The 18,823-nt window shown below is 34.3% G+C and overlaps 1 long non-coding RNA gene across 5 annotated transcripts; it reads left to right on the top strand.

Annotated features, from left to right (window-relative positions):
* The first annotated feature begins 1,661 nt into the window (after positions 1 to 1,661).
* LOC145086421 (uncharacterized) lies at positions 1,662 to 18,561 on the top strand. 5 transcript variants are annotated; one of them, XR_013700454.1, is made up of 7 exons: positions 1,670 to 2,300; positions 2,498 to 2,529; positions 4,390 to 4,491; positions 4,611 to 4,689; positions 4,891 to 4,942; positions 6,649 to 6,714; positions 6,862 to 7,038. It is a non-coding gene; the product is annotated as an uncharacterized LOC145086421 (long non-coding RNA). The 5 variants fall into 5 exon arrangements; XR_013700451.1 differs by having other exon boundaries at positions 1,662 to 2,300; positions 2,498 to 4,491; XR_013700450.1 differs by having other exon boundaries at positions 1,662 to 2,087; positions 2,159 to 4,491.
* The last annotated feature ends 262 nt before the right edge of the window (positions 18,562 to 18,823 follow it).

An 18,823-nucleotide genomic window follows, 5' to 3' on the forward strand; every position in this document is an offset into this window, starting at 1 on the left:
TATGCCCTAGGTATTGCTTGTATATTAAGTAAATAATTATACCTAGCACACATACTCGTATAGAATTGAAATAGATTTATATGTAGTAGTTTTACTCGTATAGAATTGAAATATGATTTATACGTAGCAACTCTCGTTTGTATGGAATTACAAACACTTATATTCATAGTATATGAGACTTATAGGTAAACTACTTATTTGGTAAGTAAAAACTTTTATACCTAGGATATATATAGTAAACGTTGGAAAGTCAAAATTATACTTTCAAAACTATACTTTTGAACTTGAGAAAAAGTTTTATTTTTATATGGAGTTAAAACCTGTGAACTCACCAACTTTATGTTGACGTATTTTAAATTGCATATGTTTTCAGGAAGTTGATAACTATGATACGAGAAATGACGTTACATTACCGGTGTTTCCGCCGATGGCCGGGGTTTGACAGATTGGTATATTAGAGTAATACTATTATAGGTTAAAAATAATATATCTTTTTTTTTTAAAATGTTATCGTACACGTATTAGCATATTTATAATAAAATAGGTTAATATAATGAATTTTTAAAAGTCGAAAAAGTATAGGGTGCAATATGAACATTGTGTATTAATAAAGAGATTAATGAAAATTCATATAAGGTCAGACGGAGTGGCCTTGCGAACCCTCTGACCAACTAATGTTAAGCCACTCCTTTAATACGGTAAGTTGATTTGCTAACTATGGATCGTCATGGACTGAGCGAGAAATGAGAGAAATATTATTAGGTTGTTATTGGTTGTTTACTTTTTAACTAAAAAAATATTGTTTTTATTTTTTTTTTTGTCCTTTTCAAAATAAAACCTATTTAAAATCAAACTCTACCACACCTTCTATTTTTTGTGTTATAAATGCTAAGCCTATGTGTCATAAGAAAAAACTAAAAAATCGTAAATGATAATATGCTAAGAATATTACCACTCATTCCAACCTAATAACAATTTTACATAAAACGATTGTTAGATTGTCAGTATTTCAAACTTTAAGGCACAAATACCAAAACAATTACACGACATTTTTCGTGCAAATAGGACCCTTTTTAGTAATATGAAATGCTATGGAGCTGATGTGATATATATTAAGAAAAACAAAATGATGTGTATAAACCTAATTAAAAGAAAATCTTGCATTAATATATATATATATATATATATATATATATATATATATATATATATATATAGGGTTAGGTTTATTTGAGACCACCTATATTTTGTGAGACCGTGAGACACATTTTTTTTATTTTTTTTAGTTAATTCATGTTCCAAAAATAATATTTAAAAAAAGAATTTTTTAATTTTTCCATTTATTTTGCATTTTAAAATTATTTTTAGAATATATACAGTATAATATTCTATTTAGAATATTTCACGTATTTTAAAAAAAAAAATAGAATTTTTTTTATTTTTTTTAAAATTTTTTTTAGTTAATTCAAGTTCCGAAAATAATATTTAAAAAAAGAATTTTTGGATTTTTCCATTTATTTGGATTTTAAAATTATTTTTAGATTTGGTCTTACGGTCTTACAAAATTAGAATGGTTTCAAATGAACCTGAACCTATATATATATATATATATATATATATATATATATATATATATATATATATATATATATTAAAGAAGTCCTAGCTTAGGAACATTGAACATGCACATTTTTTTTTTTTTTATCTATTTTGTTCCTCTACTTACATTGGCTATTACTGTCAATCTAGGTCCCTATATTCTGCTTCTGGATTGTTCCTGTTTCTTTTTTCTGCTTCATCCCCGCTGTTCCTGATCCCTTGTCTGTTGATATCGCCACAGCCAAGGACTCACCGTATCCACCTCTTCATCCCTCTATCTATTGATTTCTTCACCGAATCGGTCATGTGGGCGTGCCGATGTGGAGCCGATGTAGGGCAGGTCAGTCAACGAAGCTTCTAATATACCTCCGTCTGTAATTTTCACCTGTCCCGTGTGGCTTCTGTGCAACGGAGGTGATTAGGTAAGTGTCAAGAATGAGCAACGAACCCTAAACCCACCAATGTCAAACAACAACTGGAAGTAGGAGGTGAGTAGTTTTCTGGATTATTTGATACATACTCCAGATTTACGTTAGCGATGCCTGCGTTTTTTCGTTAGCGATGAAGGACGGGAGGTTAGGGGTTGTGGAGGATGCAACGACGGAGGGTTCCAGAGCGACGATCGATTGCAACATAGGATAAAAACAACACCATCCATTATCGACTGAAGATTGAATGAATGAAGCTCTGGAATCGATGAGGTATGTTTTGGATTTTTTTTTTCAATAACTCTAAAACCCTAATCTTGAAGAAATTATATATAAAGATAAAACAAACTCGAATCATGAAAGAATATCATATTTAATTTTGGTGTTCATAAGTATTTTTTTCAAACTTTTGGACGCGCTGTTTAGCTATTTGGATCATCTTCTCTTCGTTAACGTTTTCTCATAAGCAGATAATTGGTTGACAGAGATGAAGCAACTGCAGGTAAAACTTAATACTCAAATGTGTCATTTTTTTTATCATCTTTGTCAATGAAATATTATTATCAATGTTGAAACAATGATGAACTAAATAGGACATGTACAGTGAGTTATTTTTGAAATTTAGTAGACAAAACTTTAAAAATGGTCCCTGTGGTTTTCAAAAATATCAAGTTTAATCCCTAAGTTCAAAAAACCTCACAGATGGTCCCTATGGTTTTAAAACTTTTAACATTTGGTCCTTCTGGCTAACTCCGTTACTTTTTAGCCGTTAAGTCAGGGGTATTTTTGTCATTTCAATACTCAGGGACCATTTGTGAAGTTTTCTATTATTTTAAACAAATGAAAAAAATATAAAATAATTATTTTAATATATAATGGTCCTCTCTCTCTCTCTCTCTCTCTCTCTCTCTCTCTCTCTCTCTCTCTCTCTCTCTCTCTCTCTCTGTGTGTGTGTGTGTTCGCCTGCAAATGAAGTCAAACTAAAACCACTCACCCCAAATGAACACTACCTATTCCGATTCTAAAAGTTTATAAGCTCTCTCGTTATGTTCATCACAAAAGTCAATAAAAGAGATGATATTTACATGTTTGTATGAAGAAAGTACTTTGATCTCATTTAAGAAATGGGTTGCTTGATCGTTAGAAACTCAAAAACACCCACACATACACTTTTTGAAAATAAAAAAATCACAACCTCATCCTACTGTCTTCTTCTTCCCCTTAACCATCGTCGATCTCTTTTCATAACCATCGGCTTTTGCCACCAACGGCGTCATTAAACATCTCCATCAATCTCCTCCGCCGCCAGACGCCTCAACAGTCGTGACTCCTAATTTCATGGGGGATTTGGTTTAAAATGGGGGCAGAACACACAATACGCTTGATTTACAGTTTCTTCATGTTTTTTTTCCGTGGCTTGAGGGTTTTAGATTGGAGAATTTTTTCACATTGGGGGAATGGTGGGTTTTTCGATCTTGTTGTAGGTTTAAAGCGACACTCTCTAATGGTGGAATGAAGGTAGGAAAAAAGAGCAGATCTGCAAAAATGGTGATTGATGGGGGCATAAGCTAGGATTCATGATGGTGATGGTGGTTTGAGTTGCAGGTTTCAAAAGAGGAATAGGAGATAGAGTTGCAGGTTTCTCACACAATCACCTGCCCTAATCCTCCTCAATCTTCCAATACCCCTCTTAACTTTCAAAGGACCACCAAAACCTTTTTACCTCTGATAAAGGAGTATAAGAGGCAATGAAATCGATTATGAGTTCTGAGTTATTGGGTTTGAATTTCCGAAACAATGGATTTGAATTTCTGAAACAATGTGAAGGTTCGAAGCAAGGTAAAATGACTGAAAGAAGGAGATGAAGTATATGGATGGAGATTTATGAAGAAGGAGATGACGATGGATGGAGATTTAGAGAGAGAGAGAGAGAGAGAGAGAGAGAGAGAGAGAGAGAGAGAGAGAGAGAGCCATTATATATTAAAATAATTATTTTATATTTTTTCATTTGTTTAAAATAATAGAAAACTTCATAAATAGTCCCTGAGTATTGAAATGACAAAAATACCCCTGACTTAACGGCTAAAAAGTAACGGAGTTAGCCAGAAGGACCAAATGTTAAAAGTTTTGAAACCACAGGGACCATTTGTGAGGTTTTTTGAACTTAGGGATTAAACTTGATATTTTTGAAAACCACAGGGACCATTTTTGAAGTTTTGTCAATTTAGTATTATGTCTTCTATGTGTTTGATATATTGTCTCAAAGAGAGGAAGATGTTCGAAAAAGGCTAGAGGTGACTTTTGGAGCATAACCATTACCTAAATGATCCTATAAACTGATTTTTTTAAACATGTCTGATAGCACTTCAAGTACACTACATTTCACTCAAGAGAATCATATTCCAATTATTAGAGGTCTTAGCAGCCAAAGATGTTATTGCAGTGTTGCAACCTCTGAAACCTTGTAAGATTTTCACCCTTTTTGTTTGTGTTTTTGTTTCATATTTTTTTTTTCTAAACAAACTTAGCTCTCTCTTAAGTGTCTTGGCTTATTTATGATTAAACATTTATTATACTATGCAGATTTTAAAGTTTTTGATGGAAAACATGTTTCTTTGTGGCTTCCAACAGATTACACCTCCTTTCTCGATCACACTCTTAGGTATTTGATTGTTTCAATCTCCGTGTCTTTAGTTTAACTTAAAACAAAGGACTACAAGTCCTGATTTTTAATAGATTTGTTTATTATTACATTTGAAGCAATTTATGTAAGATTTTGTTTTTGCAATGTTTTTTCTTATTTATATTTTAATTTTTAAATAATTTTGATTAATTAAACTTATCATATGTGGTGGTGATGCAGGTTATATTTGAGACCTCCAGATTGGCAACCACAAAGGAAATGGACCTCAACGGTGAGTTTATTTATTTATTTATTATATTAAAGAAAAGGTTTTATTGTTTATTATTTTAAAAAAATTTCAAATGAACATATTATAATAACTTAATTAAATTTTAGATCGAAGTAATATTATAATGGTAGTATCATATTATTCAAAAAAAAATAACATACAAATTTCAATAAGATTCCTATTACGTCCTTTATATGCTCGGTTCTTTACAAAGCTAGGAATGAAGGCTTCATTCACATTGCCAAAATGGTTGCTAAAACTAAATGACAAGATTACCCTTACCCACCTTTTATATGTACTTCCATCAAAAACTAGATCCACACTCAATTTAGGTTTATTTATTTTTATTAAATTAACACCCGACATTTTTACATGTCTTAAAGATTGATGATAAAAATCTCAAATAGGGAGAAGTTGAAGTCAGGGGTTTAAAGGTGTGCTTTTGAAAACATAATACCTTCTATCTTCTAATTTATACGAATCAAAATGGACCGTTGATAGTAGTATTGTTATATTTTTGGGGAAATACAAATACAAAAAAAAAAAAAAAAAAGTACTTTCATTACCTTATAGATTTTATCATTTACCTATTTTATTTAGTTATGAAACCATTATATTTTTTTTACTGTCTGAAAATTGGCCTAATCGGCCTGTTTTGATGTTATAGAAATTATAAAAAAACAAACAAACAAAACAAAACAACTTCTTTTTATCATTATGTTATTTTTATCATCTAAAAATTTTATTTACTAATTAAGCAACTACACCAACTTTTGTTTTTTGATTTAGTCATTAAACTATTAGTTTTTGATGATTTATCCACCGAACTATTATGACGAAAATCTAAAAAAAGAAATATTTGAAGTGGTTAAATTTATATAATAGTCTTTTTCTGTATTTTAATAGAACAACACAAAATAGCATGAGTATTATTTTTAATTTTTTTTCATTTTTCTTTTGCATTATGATGCAGTTTTTTAAGTTTATGATGTTATTGATTATGTATATTTATAATGCCACAAGTTGTGCTTATATAAACATATATGTAAACATTTTTTACCCTTGTAACTGGAATTTGAGGGGCATAGAATGTGGAGGCTACGGTTCTTTAGGTTCTTCCAATTTCAGCAATAATGGTTTTATCGCCATTATGTGTAATTTCCATTTTTTTTGTTTTAAGTGCACTAAATAGCAATGCACTTTGAATTTACATCTTTTTTTTTGTTTTTTTGTAATTCATTTTTTTACCAACAAACAAAGTACATTGCTAATTGTTGCATCTTTTCATATTTCTATGTATTTGATTTATGAGTTAAAACGACATTTTACCTATTTGCTGTGAGCAAAATTAGGTTTCTAATACGCGGTTGTTGCAAAAAAAAATTAGATTTGTATAATGTTACTCTTTTTTTATTTCATTTGTCGCCTACCTAATCCCACTATTTATTCCGGTTGAAGTGATGCTTCGTGCACTCGAGGTATGGATACTTAGTAGCTTTTAAATAACAATGTACTTTTATTGATTTGTTTATAATGGATTTGTGGATTCATTTCTTCCTATTAGGGAATTGTGCATTGAAAGTCTATCAAGTTAGGAAGAATATGTGCAACACTAACATACTTACATGTCTCTACAAAAACAACAATGTAGTCTAAATTTTGCTACAATGTACTTAATTTTCCCTAAAAAAATATTGTTTTTGCTACAGTTATTTCTGTCACGTGGGCTTCAAGTTGAGAAAACTATCAAAGTTTCTAATATTCAATACCTTAAGGTAAAATGGTCCCAAATTTTTTTTTTTTTTTTTTAAATAACATATTCTTGATGGATAAGGGTAGGCATTGTAACCTTTTTAGCATGCACAATTGCATAAAAAAATGTCAATACGATAATAATAAAAAATATGTGTTCTTTTCTTCAGGTGGTTTTATTCAAGTTATGAGGAATGAGATTTCGACTCGAAATGTTTTTTCTATCAGCCAAAAGCGTTAAATGCCAAAAATAACAACATACACTAATTTATTTGTTTACTTTCATTTCTTACATTAGGACATTATACTCTATTTAATCTATACAATTGCTTAGTATTTGAATGACATTATAGCATCCTACTTTCGTGACCTGCCAAACATCAACAACAAAAACCGACTCGTGCAACGCACGAGCCTCATTTCTAGTTATTATTGATAAAGTCTAAACCCCCAACCTCTTATGGGTGGTATCAATAACATCTTTGCTTTAACTTTAATTATTATTTTAACTAATTTAATTATTCTTTAGAAGATAATAGGTACATACTATATACGTTTAAAACAAACTGTACCATTTTTTTCTTTTTTAATATTGGAGCGACCTATAATATATATGAATCTCGTACAATAATTTTAGAGGAAAACTTTATCCAATAGTTTAATTTTTTTTTATTCATAAGATAATTATTATGTTTATTTTAAAGGGAAATTTATTTAATACAAAAACTAAAATTTTCAGGTATAGACATGGATTTTGTGGAGGTGAGGATTTTGCAGAGGTGAGCTCTGATGACTCTATGGAATCAACTTAATCTCTGAGGAATCAATATGACTAAAAAAAATAAAATTCTCAAGATCCATTCTGTGGAGATACCCCGAGGAATAAAGTGATTCTATGGAGGTACCACCGAGGAATGGATCTTCAGATTTTTCTTTTTTGTCACATTGATTCTTTGGGGTTCATACTCAAATTAAAAGACAATTTTATTTTCCATCTCATATTCATTCCACAAATTGTCAAAAAAAAATGTCATATCATCATAATCTTTTCTTGAGAATAATTAGTTTGGAAATAAGTATAAGCCTCGAAGAATCAATGTGGGAAAAAAAATTGAAGATCAATTCGTCAAAGGTACCACTGCAGAATGACTTCATTCCTTAGAGGTAGCTCCGCGGAATGGATCTTGAGAATTTTTTTTATTCACATCGATTCCTCGGAGATTAAGTTGATTTCACGAAGCCCTAGAAACTCACTTCCGTGGAATCCATGTTTATGCCTGAAAATTTGATTTTTTGTGTATATTTTTTTGAATTCCCCCAAAAGAAAATGACTATTTTTTTAGAACCATCTAATAAATTATTATATAAAAAAAGAGAAGTAACTGGGGAAGGACAATCAAGTCACATAAATTAGTGGCAAAACACAGGACCACAAACAACAACGAAAATAAAACAACAAAAAGCTGAAACTGAAATTACAAATTATGAAAATGGCATTGAGACCAGTTTGTCCAAGCTAACTCCTTCATTTTCCCCCTGTTTTTTCACCCAAAGAAAGGTCATAGATTTAACAATATCTATGACTTTATCAGGTGGCAGCCGGATTTTCTTGAAAACTCTATCATTTCTTGCTTTCCAAGTAGACCATAGCATACAGTAACAAATGGCCATAAAAATCATCCTTCTTTTTGGGCACGACCCCCACCTGACAACAAACTCAAGAATGTCATTCACCATATGAAAACTTCCAGCTTGCACCCTACACCATCTCCATATCCCCTCTATGACCATCATTACTAAGAGCACGCCATAAGAGTATGTTCCAGACACTCTTCTATCTCCTCACACATGCGACATGTCATTGTTTCCAAAATTACCCCTCTTTTTGATAGTTCATTTGCGGTTGGAATTCTACCAACTTGCGCCCTCCAAATGAAACAAGAGACCTTCAGTGGTATTTCTTTAAGCCAATGAAAATTAGAATTGATGGTTGGAAGCCTATAATCCCATTTTTTTTTTCTCAAAGCACACACTGTCTATGAGCCATCCGGTGTTAAACCACAATTCCAAATTTCACTTGTAGGACTTGTTTGCTTGGAGATCACTTAAGTAACAGGGATGTGGTTTTCATGAGATCATTCTTTATTCTTGCGATATTGTTCCAAACCCCGAGTAAAGTCTTCATCGAGTAACAATCATAGGTTTGGAATGGATGTTGTGCAAAATATATATAACCGTTACCCATAATTGTCCAGGGTTAGTTCTAAGCTTCCACCACCACTTCATAATGAGGGATATGTTAAGAGGCTTTATTGTACCAACACCAAGGCCACCCGAGTCTTTAGAAGTTGTCACCTTCTCCCACAGAATCCAATGAATAACCTTCCGTTCCACTGATCCACCCCAAAGGAATTTGTTTCTCAACCTTTTGAGTGTCTCAATAACGCCCTCTGGAGCCACAAACAAAGATAAATAATAAGTTGGGAGGTTTCCTAAGACTGATTGGATGAGGGTCAGTCTGCCGCCAAAGGATAGATTTTTGGATTTCCACTTTGAAAGTTTTTATGTGAATCTATCAATGATCGGTTTCCAATGTTTCTTCAACTTCATATTGGCACCTACCACAACGCTAAGACAGGTAAAAGGGGAGGGAGGAGGTTTCACATCCAAGAGGTCTCACCCAGTTTGTCACCTCCTGTATGTCAACACCGATTCCAAATACTCTTGATTTACTGAAGTTGACTCTAAGCCCCGATGCAACATGAAAGCAGTGTAAAATACATGATAGATTATTTATATTTTGTTTCGACCACTCCCCCAAGAATAAGGCATCATTTGCGTATAGAAAATGATAGATTATTGGTCCCCCATTTGGCAAATTAATCCCATGAAAGATGCCTAGCTCACATGCTGACTTCATCGCTACACAAAGTCCCTCCTTGGCTATAATGAGCACGAACGGTGAGAGTGGATCCCCTTGTTTGGTGCCTTTGGATATCGAGAATTATTTGGTTGGGCAACCGTTTACAAGTACTGAGGACTTGGAGGAAACAAGACATCCTTTCAACCACCTTCTCATTTTGTTACTGAATCCCATGTTCACTAGATTTGAATCAAGGAAATCCCAGTTTAATGAATCAAAGGCTTTATCGAAATCAACTGTGAAGCGAAGGATCTTCTTTTTATTCTTTTTTGCCCAAGAACATATTTAATTTACATCCAGGGGCCCTTCCAATATATTTCGACCTTCAATATAAGCTAATTGCACCTGGTCAATGCACTTCCCCATGAGATTCTTCAGTCTTAACGAAAGTATTTTCAAGATTATTTTGGACACAACGAATAAGACTGATCGATCTATAATCACTAATCAGAAGGGGATCCTTGACTTTAGGAACTAACGAGATGAAGGAAGAGTTACATGACGAGTCAGTATTCCCACATCTCTTAAAATATTTAACAACCGCTGCAATGTCTCCCAAGAGAACGTCCCAATATTTTTTGATGAATTTAAACATGAAACCGCTAGGTGCCCAGATGCCTTTTCATTACCACACGCCCACACTGCATTCTAAATTTCACACAGGGAAATAGGAGATTCCAGATGTTGCCTTTCATCGCATGAAAATTTCTTGAAGTGATGGATGTTTAGTTTCGGCTTGACACGGTACTTTTCTTTGTATTTTTTAGAAAAAAAAATGAATAAACCTCCTGTTTTATGGCTATTGTATCTGTATACCATTCCCCATTGATCAACAGACCGACTATCATACTCTTACGGTTATTGTTGTATATGTGCCCGTGAAAAAACCTCATGTTTTCGTCCCCATCAATTGCCCACTTGATCCTTGACTTTTGTCTAAGATCAAGAGCTTTGAGTTTTTCTAGCTCAACTATTGATTTATACCCCGAATTCCTAGCCTTCATTAGTAGCAATTTTCCTATTTTAAAAGCCATTTCTTAAATAAATATATTCAAAAGTAACGAATATCAACTTTATAAAAAGAATGTCTGTGAATTCACATGATAACTTCCTCTTATAATTAAACTCTCGAGTTTTGATCTTTTTCACGAGTTAGAATATATTTTTCGCCAAGTTGGATAAATATAAAAATAAATTCTCGATCCCAAAGAAATTCAAAAATTGATAGGAACAATGATAACAAATTTTCACCGATCACCGCCCACTTCACACAAAACATAAAGCTCAACCCAAAGATATACTCCTTCCATCCCAAAATTATTGTCCACATACAAAAAACACACACATATTAAGAAAACATAAATTACAATTAACTTTATACAATAAAATGACAGTTTTGTCATAAGTTTGCATTTAATGTTCCATTAAATAATTAGTTGGTTAAGTAATAACGAGGGGGCATTTTGGTAAAAATGTTATTTATTTTTAGAAGTGGGCTAACATTTTGGGACAAACCAAAAACGAAAGATGGACTATAATTTTGGGACGGAATGAGTAATAGTGTGTGGCGTACGTACATTTCGACTTTTTTTCAATATATAAATATATATATATATATATATATATATATATATATATATATAGAGAGAGAGAGAGAGAGAGAGAGAGAGAGAGAGAGAGAGAGAAAGTTAGATTCAAATGTTTCTAGCAACTATTGTGTTCTTAAATACACTAATCACAATTTAGCAAATAATTAAATAATTATTTAAATCAAAAATGGTATTTCTGGTTTTTTGCAATTGCAATTAACGAAACAAAATAAATATATGTGTAACGTGCCAAAATTCAAGGCCAAAAATTTCATTTTTAATTAGGTTATTACATAAAACCAAAGTGTGAATAATCAAAATATAATATTATGAAACCATATTAGAGTATAATCCCAAGGATCTCGTGTGCGGAAAACATAGTGTGATGCGCTGCGACCAAGCCGGCTCCTTTCCTTTGAAACAAAGTACCTGAAACCAAAACTGTAAACCGTAAGCACGATGCTAAGTGAGTTCACCCATCATACCACATACCACATAATACCATCGGTATCTTTCAACCGGTAACTGCCATCGGTATCTTTCAACCGGTATCTGGGGATTATTTCACCCCTACCACTATCACATAATAACATGTCATAAACATAATGGTCATGTACTAACATCATAAACATGTTGATCACATACTAACATAGCATAAACATGCTAATCATATCATAAATAGACATATAAGTATTACATGGGTTTTGTATACCCCTTCGGTATCTTTCAACCGGTAACTGCCATCGGTATCTTTCAACCGGTATCTGCCATCGGTATCTTTCAACAGATATTCATCATCGGTATCTTTCAACCGGTAACCAGAGACTATTTCACCCCTACCACTATCATATAATGGCATGATATAATCATACAGTCAGGCATTACAGGGGTACTGACCTACCCTTCGATCCTAATAACCGAGTCAGGGAAGAACTATTCCCTGCTACTACCATTAACACATATCATGTCACATAAGCATATTACATGAGCATATCTTATAAGCATATCACATAAGCATATCTCATGAGCATATCACATAAGCATATCTCATAAGCATATCACATAAGCATATCAAGATAATTATCACAAAGACAATTATCTACCAACTACCCCTGTTGGTGGGCCGATATTGTGGCCTTAGACTCACCTCTACTGGAAGGTAACTCACCTCGCACTGCTGAAGTCCCGCAGACATATCCCCACATTGATGAAGTCCTGCAGACTTCACCCCAGCTGCTGGATGACAGATTCCCGAACTGTCAACATCAAAATAACACCCAATTAATAATTGGGTCCCAACACATAATCATAGATGCTCACTTGGATAATTACTACATTACCCCAAGGTTGGCTTTATACAAGCCCAAGGCCCAATCTAAGGCCCAAAAGTCCAACTATGGCTCAAAGCCCAACATATGGCCCAATTTTCCAATTTGGGCCCAGGCCTATACATGGCCTTACTCTAAGGTCCAACATCATATAATCATTAAGGTCCAAACTATGGCCCATCTATGGCCCAATTTTCCAAATTGGGCCTAACTCCTCAAAGCGCATTAATTATTCTAGTCTAATTGCTTGACTTTGGATGGCCCAATAATAATCCAATCATCAAGGCCCAATAATAAACCCAAGTGAAATTAGGGTTTTCACATAAAATGATGATTAGGGTTAAGTCTTCTTACTTAACCCATTAAGAACTTAATCCATTAAGTCCAATCTTACTTAGATTAATTCCTTGCAAATGATTCTTATTTAATATCTCTAGTTATTAAATAATTCCCATGTGTCCTGATTAATTTCCTAAATTAGGGTTTTGATGGCATTAGGGTTTCCTGATTAGGGTTTCCAACCCAAATACTAGCCGAATAGGCCCATAAATTAAGTCCTTGGATCCATTAGGGTTCATTAAGCCCATTAGACACATGTTTGGGCTTTTACGCCCATTAAGCCTCATTGGGCCCATTAGGGTTTTAGTCCCTTGGCCAAACGTACCCAAACTAGCAATCCCAACACAACTAAGCACACTGCCACCCGACACAGCGGCCGATGGCGGCAGCCACCACCCTAAGGTGGTGGTTCTCAATTTCTTTTATTATACCAAGCTGTAATTTACATTTTACAAAGCCAAATATCCAAATAACACACTGAAAAAATAAACACATACCCACACAACCACCTTTTGGTGGCCGTTGGCGGCAGAAGCGACGGCAGCCACCATGGCTGGCGGCCATGGTGGGTATCCTTTCCATTTTCTGGCTATCAACACCACCCTCAACATACACACATGAGTTGGACACATGAAACACACCCCATATGATCACAAAAGCAACTCTAGCTACCCCCCGGTGGCGGTTAACGATGACAGCACCAAGGAGAGACGGCAACGGCGGAATGGCCATTGAAATGGATGCAGCGGCGGCACGACGACGATGGCTATAAGCTTAGAACGAATCACCGGCAAGGGACGAGAGGTATGGTGGAACCGTGAGCGACAGAAGCGGCGGCAGGAGGTGCTTCGCCCTCGTCTTCATCAGCGGCGGCTATCGGTAGCTTCGTCTCTTCGTCGGAATGAAGGCTGTTCGACGGTTTTAGATGGTCGGAGAACGGACGTAATGAACGATGGTGTCGTCCATTCAACTCCCACATCCCCGTCATCGAACGTCCTTAACCAGTTGGACTCATCCTCGTCGGCCGCAAGCATGATGGAAGTCTGATGGTCACGGTGGTTGCTTGGCTGATCGGAGATAGGATGGTAGTGGCGCCTGTAGGGAGGTATAAGGTTGGGAGGCGGCTGTAACATGTTCTTTAGGGCTAGGGTTCACATTGAATAAATACCCGTCACCCATTCAAACTTCATTCCATAATGTCACAAATAGTCCCTCCCCACAGGATTCTTTTCACAGAAAGTACAGAATTTACTCTTTCCACCCCTGCTCACATAATTCCTTACATATTTAGTCCCATAGTTACCATTCAGCCCCTCCTTTACAAATTATTCTCAAATAAAGTCCATATGTTACCCTTTTAACCCCAACCTTCAAAACTCTTTACAAATTGAGTCCAAAATTTACCATTTAGCTCTTGCTTCTCATAATCTATCCATCTTAAGCCCCAATAATTAGCAAGTGGTCCCTACCTTCATAAATATTTACAAAACCAATCCGGAACTTACACTTTTAACCCTCAATTACTAAATTATGCCAATTTACTCCTTGAAACCAACACCTTTCTATATAATTATTGATTTGGGGTTACTATTCGTTCATCAATTATTTATTTATTTATTAAAAAATAAACGGGTGTTACAATATGTTTGACCTAATATCTCTTCTTTATAACCATCACGACTACTCAATTCTATTCCATGCATGCAACTGTTGACGATGTATCTCGGTCACGATCTGTACTCAAAACCCTAGGCGAGTGCTCTGATCATGAAATTTTGATATCGCTAAGTCGTGGCTGGTGGAGATCGAAGAAAACTTGGTGAATCAACTTGAAGAGGTTGATCTATCCGATAAATCTTCCTGGAGCCTTTGGGAAGCTTCGTATGTTGGTTTCTCTTAAGATATCCTCGAATCAACTTCAGGTTAGTCTAAATAATCTCATCACCATATCATATTATTATCATTTAATTGATTTATGTATTTCAATCATCTACAAAAAGAATTTCAATCCCGAAAACAAGCATCGTAGAAGAGAAACGGAAATTAGGGCTTGATTTTGGATATTCATCTTGTTGTTTATGTTGTTGTTCCAATGATATAAAACTATTACTATCTAATTCTATCACGAAAGACTTCATCTTTACTGGTGTTTTATATTTAATTTGTTCATTTTTCCTTGGAAAACACATCCAGACGCTATGATTAGGTTAGCTTGTCAACTGTGCTCTCATTCTTCTTTACTTTTAAATATCCATCATTTAAGTTGATTTTTTAATTTAGCATCTGACTTAAATAAGATTGATTGTTCTTGATTTTCCATTTGTTCTTTATTTTTCATTTGTTCTTTATACTTCATTGTTCTAAATTTGGCTTGTTTGATGATAATGCCTAACAAATGTTTGTTGAAATGCCTGAAAGAAAATTTAAAGAATTTAACCTGAATTTATTTCATACACTCTCAAATCATGTCCATTGATTAATTCCATCCGTTGCTTTCATTGCTATAATTGGGAATCTTTTATAGGGTTGGGATAATGCTACAATTGCAGGTACTCAATTTGTTTCTCTTGGTTTTAAATCCAAATGAATTTCACTTGTCTTGTCAAACTTATTGGGGTTCAAAAGCATGGAATCCAAGATTTAAAATTTCTATAACATGTTTCCTAATGAATATAGGAGTTGTAGTTTACATAAAGAAGGAGCTAACTCGGGGAATTACCATGATGTATTCAATGAAAACATGAACCTACAAAGTTTGTCTCCAAAGTCAAGCGTATTAATAACAATCACTCCACATCGATTTTCTTTAGATTTGGTTGTTGTGACAACCGTCAAAAATTCCAGTCAAGTCAAAGTCAAATGAAATCAACAAGTCAAATGAAGTCAACAAGTCAAACCGGTCAAATCAATTAACCCTTGTATGCTAGGGTTTACGTTATGTAACTACTTTATAAATCACTATTTTAATGAGAAATCATCATTTGGAAAGTTCGCGTATTTGAATTTCCTTAACCCTAAATTGTGGTAAATAACGTGCCAAAGCGATAAAATAATAGTGCACACTCATCGAGAGTGTGTAGGATCCTTAAACATGGCTTAACGAGGTTTACGGACCTTGCGTTGCGAATCCAAACACTCAAAAAGGTCACAAGTGAAGCCTCTCCCAATCTCTTTCACTCTATCTCTCTCTACTAAAAATTTCTCCCAAATCGCTCTCATAAGTTCCCTTGACTTTTTGTAATAATTCGGGTCATACCGACCCTTAACATGGTCAAAAACCGCTTGAAACGGGGTAAAAACGAGTAAAATAGCCGTAAGGACCCGAACCCCACTTTATAGGAGCGAACCCTCTTGGACTGAAAGTACTTAGAACCAAAGGTCCCTATACGGACCGAACTGCTTATGAACCGAAACCATGAGAGCCGAACCCGAAGCTGCTACAAACCGAACCGAACCTCCCTTTCGAACCGAACCCTCCTCTCTCCTTCGCCCCATTTCGCTCCTGACCACCTTCGCTCCATTTCGCCTAGTTTGCCTTCAGGCCCAGAAGTCTCGCAAGTTGGCCCAAATCACCCGGTTTTCGACCACGACTTCATTTTGGGCCCGTTTTCCATTATTTTTGCGCGACATTTTCACCCAAAATCATATTTTAACATATAAAGCCCCATAATTCATAATTAATCATGTTTTTGGGGTATTATCCTTATCCAAGAAGAGTGGGTGGGATATGATTGGTGGAGTGTCGACCTTGCTTTAGTGTATGACACAAGCAACCACCCCATGCCCACTCCATAACCCACCATTGTCCTTCCACCATACCTAGTCATTCATTTTACTTTTCCCACTTATTTCCTAGCCACACACATGGTCAAGGGCTGGGAAAACTCTCCTCTCTCCTCACACTTCTCTCATTTGTCTCATTTTCCACTAAAGAGCACACTTCAATTTCTCTCACTAAATTTCGAGATTCAAGGCTGATTATCAAGAGGTTCTTCTACTTTTGGTAAGTGTTGTCATTCCTTCATATGATTATTTCACTTCATTCTACTAAAATCATAGATATCTTACACAAACTCTATCATATCCATGTTAGATATTCGAATCTTCAAGGCATCTTCTAAGTGTTCTTGAGTTGAACACTTCTCTTCTTCAACATCCATCTACTAAGAACACACAAGGTGAGTTCATAGCCCTATATTTTCATGTTTTCTTAAGTTTTAAGTGGGGGAATACAAGTACAAACACCAAGAACACAACTAAACTTTTCCAACAGCTTTAATCAAAAAAGTTGAACTCCATTCACGGACTGTTTTGGATAACTTAAACATTTTAGTTTTCAAAACTGTACTAGGTGCAAGTAGTTCAGGTTCATACCTTTAAACTGACTACTTGCACATCTCTATACGATTTCTCTACAATTTATTGTGATTTTTTCAAAACTACCTATCATTTCAAGAACACATCCAGACCAGTCTGAGATTATGGACTTTTTCACACTAGTTGGAGGTCATTAAAAATCATGAGAAAATTTATGAACAAACTAGACTCATTTTCCAACCTCTTAGAATTTACAGATTCTTATTTGGACATTTTATGATTTTTATATAAATTTTCTAAGAACAGAATAGAAATGTTATTACTTGAAAAATGCTATCATTTCATTTACACCTTGTAACTTGTTGAGCAAGCTGTGTATCATTATGTGATTATATGTTATTACCATATATGTCATTTTTTCTTTATACATAGACATACATCAGATAACAAATGGATATTTGCTATATTAAGCATGGTAAATGATAAATTGTTATAAACAAAATTTACATCCATTACATACAAACATTTGGTAAACTATGACAAATATAGTTTATGTACACTACCACTACCCTTTTTTTGATAAACTATAATAGGTATAGTTTATGATTAATTTACATAACAAACTCATTAACAAAGTGTACACTTATACAAAAGGGTTTTTATCACACCACACGTAAATTCATTAATGACTAACTGTGAGACATTTCGCTTCACGTTACTTTTCAATTAATACACTTAAGTCCTGTATTGTAACCAGAATCTCTTGTAGGGAGAGCGTGATAGTTGTGTATAGATCTATATTGGGTCTGAAAAACCCACACCTTAGCTGCATGCAACAGCTAGACCGGCAGGTCTAGGGTGACAAATGTCATAACATTTCCGACGCCTGAAGAACGTCGTTTGATGCCAACTAGGTCATAGCATGGTTATAATAACTCACATTAAGTATTAACAAGCATAGAATTTAAGGGGATTTCATTGAAATCAAACGACTTTATGTCGATTTAAACTTGCATTGTTTAACTATAAGTATGGCAAATTACTTTTACATTTCGGTCTTTGGATTTAAGACTAGATTTCACACTTTAAGGAAAATATGGGATTTTTCTTGAACAAACACTACTTTTACAAGAAAAGGCTTTTCATCAGTACAATCAAAAGCTTATGAGCTCACCAACCTTTGTGTTGACACTTTTTCAAACAACTTGTATTCTCAGGAAATCAATAAACAGGTAATCAAGTGCTTTTGAGGATGGGACGTTAAGGCGTCAAACATTTCATTTTTGTCAACATTATGTAATTGATTTGGAAACATGTGAACTGATACAATGATGTAACTTTTTCAATTATATTTATGTTGGTTGTGTTTACTTTGATCACTATTGCAATTGTTGTTATGATACTGTAACGACCAAAATTTTCAACAAAATTTAACTTTTCAAAAACAACCCATTTTAATCACGTTATTACAAAAAGGTTTTTCAATACATTTATTATCAGAGTATTCCCAGAACCATAACATAAAACATAAACACGAGGAGCAGTACGATCACGCCTTCGCCTTGCCACGGTCTCCTGAAGAACCTGAAAAACATTAAACCACAACTGTAAGCCTGAAAGCTTAGTGAGATACCCC

The sequence above is a fragment of the Lactuca serriola genome, chromosome 2, assembly GCF_051521515.1.
Source record: "Lactuca serriola cultivar US96UC23 chromosome 2, Lser_US96UC23_V15, whole genome shotgun sequence".
Classification (NCBI taxonomy): Eukaryota; Viridiplantae; Streptophyta; class Magnoliopsida; order Asterales; family Asteraceae; genus Lactuca; species Lactuca serriola.